At 40.2% G+C, this 6,912-nt stretch overlaps 1 long non-coding RNA gene across 1 annotated transcript in view; it reads left to right on the plus strand.

Moving 5' to 3' along the window:
- Positions 1-5,338, plus strand: part of LOC112471895 — an 11,284-nt gene extending 5,946 nt beyond the window's left edge. Inside the window, exons 2-3 of the long non-coding RNA XR_003043446.1 lie at positions 2,330-2,433; positions 3,561-5,338. This is a non-coding gene — a long non-coding RNA (uncharacterized LOC112471895). The remainder of the gene's footprint in view (positions 1-2,329; positions 2,434-3,560) is intronic.
- Positions 5,339-6,912: the final 1,574 nt, after the last annotated feature.

Raw genomic sequence — 6,912 nt, forward strand, 5'->3', positions numbered from 1 at the left:
AGATCCAGCTTTTGATTTCATTGATCGTGTGCATTCTGTTCTCTTATTTCTGCTGCCAACTTGATTTCCTGTATGCTGCTTGCTTTGAGTTTATTTTGCTATTCTTTTTCTAGTTTCCTAAGGAGGAAGCTTCTGTTATTGATTTGGGTCCTTTATTTCCTTTTGATACAAACATTTGAGGCTCTACATTTACTGCTTAGTGCTGTTTTAGTTACATCCTGCACATTTTGATATGTCATATTTTCATTTTCATACACTTCAAACTATTTCTTTATTTCCCCTGAGTATTGTCATTTGCCCCATGGATTATTTGGAAGTGTGTGGTTTCATTTCCTTCTGGTCGGAGATTTTCCTCTTAACATTTTCTTATATACTGGTGGTTTTTCTTCTTTGGTCAGACAACATTCTTTGTATGATTTCAACTTTTTAACATTTGTTCGGATTTATTTTATGACCCCAGATTCGGTCTACGTTGGTGAAACTTCCATATGCTGTTGTGATGTGGCCGGTTCTGTACTTGTCCTCTCTCACCACTGCTATTCAACATAGTATTAAGAGTCCTAGCTAGAGCATCGGGAACAAAGAAGTCAAACTGTCACCTTCTGCAGACGACATGATTCTTTATATAGAAAACCCTCAAGACTCCAGCAAAAAAAAAAAAAAAATAGAAACAATAAACAAATACGGTAAAGTTGTAGGATACACAATCAGTGTACAAAAACCCATTGCATTCCTATATATCAAGAATGAAATCTCAGAAAAAGAAATTGAAAATATATATATATATATATTACCTGGGAGGAAACTTAACATAGGATGTGAGGGACCTATACCCTGAAAACTCCAAGACATCATTAAAATAAATTGAAGAAGACACAAAGAAATGTTCTTTGTGTTCGTGGATCAGAAGAATCAACATAGTTAACGTAGGCCCACTACCCAAAGCAATATACAGACATAATGAAATCCCCCTCAAAATCCCAAAGGCACTTTTTAAAGAAATAGAACCAACAAAGTCATCAGATTTGTATGGCACCACAAAAGACCCTGCATAGGCAAAGCAATCTTGAGAAAAAGAACAAAGCCGGAGGTATCACACTGCCTGACTTCAAATTATACTGCAAAGCGACCATAATTAAAACAGCATGATATTGGCAGAAAAGCAGACACACAGACCAATGGAACAGAATTGAGAGCCTGGAAATAATCTCAAATATATGCGGGCGAATAATTTTCGACAAAGGAGCTGAAAACATACAATGGAGAAATGAAAACCTCTTGAATGAATGGTGCTGGGAAAATTTAAAAACCACATGCCAAAGAATGAAATTAGACTGCCGTCTGTCACCATGTACCAAAAGTAACTCAGAGGGTATCGAAGAGCTGAATGTAAGGCCTGAAACAATAAATTGCAAAGAGGAAAATATAGATGCCGCACTTAGGGACTTCAGTCTTACAGAGGATTTTGTGAATTTGACCTCAAAGCAAGGGAAGTCAAAGCAAAAATAAATGCATGGCTATATATCAAACTGAAAAGCTTCTGCGCAGCACAGGAGACCATCAACCAAACAAAGAGGCAGCCATCCGAATGGGAGAATAAATTTGCAAACAGCACCTCCGATAAGGGGCTGATGCCCAAAATATATAAGGAACTCCTCCGACTCAACAACAACAACAAAAACAAACAAACAAACAATCCAAATAAAAAGTGGGCAGAGGACCTGAACAGACACTTCTCCCAAGAAGACATTCAGACACCCTATGGACATATGAAAAGATGCTCAGCTTCACTCGCTATTAGGGAAATGCACATTACAACCACAACGAAATCCCACCTCACACCTGTTAAAATGACATCAACAGGACAAGTAATAACAAGTGCTGGAGAGGTTGGGGGAGGTTGGGGCGGGCAGGAAAGGAACCCTCATGCACTGCTGGCGGGAATGTAAATTTTTACAGGTTCCTGGGTTCTGACTCATGTAGATGACTCATCTGGCCACCACTGGAGCAGGTGAAGGGTCTCGTTTGCCTTGAAGCCAGGCTTTTCCCTCCATTGTGAGGTTGCAGAAGTAACAACGGTGTGGTACCTTCTCTGATGCACAAACCTGGGAACTTCAGGCCAGTAGACTGCCATGCTGTCTACTGTCCTAAGAAGGCTCTCAGATCATCATTTCCACAAAGTATCCTGATTCCAGTCTTGTCAGGCTTGCATTTAAAAGATTTCTGTTGAAATCAAATTTCTATTTGCCGTGCAGTTCCATACTTTCAAGTCGACTTGTGTTACTTGTTACCTACTAATTGTGAATATTTAGCAGTGCCCGTTTCGCAGTGGCTATTGGCTCTTACCCTTGATTGAATAAATCCACATCATAGTGAGTTTTCTACCACGCCTCCAGACCTGCGGCTCCACCACTGACTGCTGGGCAACACTGAGTAAGTTCCTTAGTATCTCTGTGCCTCAGTTTCTCCATTAGCAAAATGGAAACATTATTAGTAAATTTAGCTATTTCCGTTTGGAACACTGACTGTGTTAAGACAGGGACAGTTTTCTGGATGGCGCCTGGCATACGGTGAGTTCCCCATCAATTCTAGCTACTGTTAATATTGTTGCTGTTCCCACATTTCCCGGAGCATGTTCCAGAGAGACAGTGTCAAGAGGACCTTCAACTCACTGGATGGGCTTTGCACTATCTGTTCAGCTCTTCAGGGGCTCAAGACCTGAGCTTAGGGGGTGTGGGGGAGGGCCGGTTTGTATTAGCGTAATGAGGATTCCACTTTCCTTATAGGTTTACTGGGAAGCCTGAATGCGGTGCCTGGGTTTCATCCTCAGGCTCTCGATGGAGACTCTGAGCGGAATCTTCTCTAGGAAATTAGAACCCTAATGACCTGTTCATATGATTTGTATAATGCTTGGAAATGTAACGGGTCCCTGGATCATGCTAGAACATGAGTATATAAATGAAAAAATAAACCTTTTTAAGACTGAAATTTAAAGGCCGAAGAACCTCCTCATACGGATTCTCTTACTGCCATTGTTTCTATCATGTCCATTTCACCTACCATAAATTAACACGTAAATCTGGTATAAAGACATGAAACTGTTAATAGTAAAATTTTCACTGGAATCTTTTCATTCTTGTTTCGTTCTTACATTGTCCATTTTATTGTGTCGATATTTCTCCATGTCATGTTCATTATTTATCTAATGAAAGCCTTCCGTATTAATATTTTCTGAGCTAAATCATGAGGAGATGGTAAGCAGTGTTTCAGATGGAGAGTCTGAGAAAAGAGGCAAAGGGAAGAGGGAGTGGAGTGGAAATGGGGGAGGTGAACATGTGGGGGGCGAGGAGAGAGACGTGATGGGGCCACTGGGAGGGAGGGATAATGGGTACAAGGAGAAAGCAGAAGTGAAGAGACATGAGAATAAAAGCCCACACTTCTGGTGGCTACTGTGCGCTCTATCCCTCTCTCTCTCTCTTCGTGTGTAATTTCAGAAGTCAGTGAGTCTGCACAGCACCACGGTGAGGGAAGCATTTTAATGTTATCATCCCTTTTTACAGATGAGGAAACTGAGGCGGAGTTTAACAGATGAAGTCATTTGTCCAAAGTAACCAAGCCAGCAAGGGCAGAGTCAGATTTGTACCCACGCCAGAGAGGAACAGGAAAAGACGTGGGATCCGACTCTAAACTCTGGAACGCACCTCAGTGTCAGGTGTTCTCTGGATCAAAAGGCAGATGAACATGTGCAGCAGTATTCATCAGATTATATCAAACGTGTGTACGGATGGAACATGAGGTGTCCTAAGTGCAAGAAATACTGTGGAGGTGACGAGTCAGCATACACGCATCACAGAGAACGGTTTCTGGTCCATCGCAAAGTCTGTACATGTGTTTGCTACTCTCGATGTCAGTACCAACAATCTCATCATCATTATCATTATGGAATGTAATCGATGGTATAAATTAAGCACACAGAGCAGCAGATACACTATTATAAAGGGATTACCTCCTCCCTCCCATCTCATAATTTTAGAAATGCACAGAAAAGATGCCCAGAAGGCAGGCAGCACATATTAGGTCATTTTCTCTAAGTGGGGACCTCTAGGTGATTTTTAAATAACACTTTAGGCACTGTTTTATGTGCTGTATCTTCATTATTACACAGTCGAGTGCTTCTATTATAATTTTTAAAAAGGTTTTTGGGACGTTTCATTGTCGTGGCATCTTGATGCCTCGGGGTAAAAAATTGTTTTGATATCCTTGCCAGGTGAAAATCTAATCAGTGCATGTAAAGCAGAAGACAGATCTGCGGTACAGTAGAGAAGAGCTGTGGGGGAAGCAGAGAGGTCGGGATGGAAGGTTAGCTGTGTCTGCAAGTGTTGTGAAAATGCCACAGATGGATGACACAGGCCCAAACCAAACCAAACAGCAACTTGCAGATCCCTAATAGAGACCTCGTTCTATGGAGAGGAGTATCTATATTAAGACTTGTTAGGCCTTCCCTATCTTTCGGCTCCCGTAGTGCAGTGGGGCAGCATGTGGATGTTGTAAGAGGCAGTAACGCTTTGTGCTACGCTGCAGACACAGGAAAAGGTGGCAGCATTAGACAGATGTGTGGGAAGTAAGAGGAACGGAACTCAGCAAGGATTTAGACTTAAGGGGAAGGCGAGGAAGATGTAAATGGTTAAGACCGTTTCTGCATTTGGTAATGAGCACGCTGGTGCCTTCTGTTGGCATGCGGAATACCAGAAGAGGGCCAGGTCTGTGACCGGTTCTGAAATAAGACCTTTATTTTTATGAGCTCATGGTCAAAATGGAATACAAACATCAAAACTTAAATACTTACCTTATCAGATACTTTTCCTTTAAAGAAAAAAAAAGTCAGAGGTACTGAGATCGAATTTACATTTCAAGTATACAGTTTGCAGAGTTTTGACAACTGTACACAATCCTTTAACTGCCACCACGATAAAAATATGGAAAATTTCCATCAATTGATCATGTTCCCTTGTGCCATTTGCCATCGGGATCCTTCTTCCACTCCCATACCCTGGGAACCACAGATGTACTTCTGTGCCTATAGTTGTGTTTTTTCCAGAATACTCTTTACATAAAATCATATAATGTGTAGCCTTTTGGGTCCAGCTTCTTTAATTTAGCACACTTGAGATGCATTCATGCTGTTATGTGCATCGGTTGTTTGTTTTTAGTACTGTGCAGTACTCCTTTGTGTGGGTGTACCTGTTTATTTTCCTTTCATCCAAATTCCAGGGGTTGATCACTTGGGGATGTTTCTAGGTTTGGCTATTATGAATAAAAGTGGTATGTTGGAGTACAAGTCTTTGTTTGGACATATGTTTTCATTTCTCATGGAAAAAAATTTCTAGGAGTGGAAAGAATTTTCTAGGAGTGGAATTGCTGGGTCGTGTGGTAAATGTACGTATAACATTAAAAGTGAGTGCTTGATGATTGGATACCCACTCCAGCTTTCTTGTGATTGCTGGTTTGATGATGTATCTTCTCCCCTACTTTCACTGTGATTTTGAATCTAGACTGTGTCTCCCGTAGACAACATACAGTTACATCTTGTTTTTTTTTTTTTAATCTCGTCTGTCAATGTCTGCCTTTTGATTGTCTTGTTTAATATATTCACATATAGTGTTCTTATCAAACAAGGTAGACTTACATCTGCCATTATGCTTTATTTTTCTGTCTCATGTCTTTTTGTTCTTTGGGTCCCCCATTACAACTTTCTTTTGCATTAAATGGGTATTTTCTAATGTACCATTTTAATTTCTTTTACCATTTTTCGCTATATTCTTTTAGCTACAGTAGTCCCACGTATCCATAGGGGATACATTCCGAGATTCCCAGTGGATGCCCATAACCATGGATTGCACCAAACCGTACATGTACTATGTGTATACCTATACATACACGCACTTTAAGGCTTCTGTTTGGCATATGTGGATTGTTAGCATCACTGCTCTTGTGATTTGGGGCTGTTATTAAGTAAAATAATGGTTCCTTGAACACAAGCACCACAGAACCTCAACAGTTAATCTTATAATGCACATGCTTACCAAGTGACTAACAGGTGGGTAGTGGATACGGTGGATGAAGGGATGATTCATGTAGTGAGCATTGTGGGATAGCAAGAGAGTTCATCAAACTATTCAGAATGGTGCGCAACTTAAAACTTATGAATTGTTTCTGCTATTTATTATCTGGAATTTTTTCACCAAAGGTTTGCATTTTTAACTACTGATTTGATATCTGTAAAAAATATTGATCTATGCACTCACCTGGGTAAGTGTTATTAGTGTATGGTTATTGAGTAACCAATCAATTTCTTCTAAGTCGTTACATTTTTAATTAATTTATTAATCTATTTTTTATTAAAAATTACTGTGGCAACATTAGTAAAATCAAATGAGTTTCAAGTGTCCAATTCAACAATATGTCATTCATATATTAATTGCACTGTGTGTTCACCGCCAAAAGATGTCCTTCCATCACAAAACATTTGACCCCTTTTACCCATTTCTACCACCCATCTTCCCCCCTTCTCTCTGGTAACCACTAATCTACTGTCCATGTCCATGAGTCTCTGTCACTTTCAGTTTTATATCCCACATGTGAGTGAAATCATATGGTTCAACGTTTTCTGTGTGACTTATTTTGCTTAGCATGATTATCTCAAGATCCATCTGTACATGTAGAGTTGAATGTAGTATTGCCATATTGCCCCTTTCATATCTGCTGTGTCTATAATAAAATCACCCTTTTCATTCCAGTTTCAGGTAACTTGCGCTCTTGCTCTCTCTCGCGCTCTCTCTCTCTCTCTCTCTCTCTCTCTCTCTCTCTCTCTCTCTCTCTCGATTTGCTTGAGGTTTATCCATATTATTTATC

The sequence above is a fragment of the Pteropus alecto genome, unplaced genomic scaffold, assembly GCF_000325575.1.
Source record: "Pteropus alecto unplaced genomic scaffold, ASM32557v1 scaffold159, whole genome shotgun sequence".
Lineage (NCBI taxonomy): Eukaryota > Metazoa > Chordata > Mammalia > Chiroptera > Pteropodidae > Pteropus > Pteropus alecto.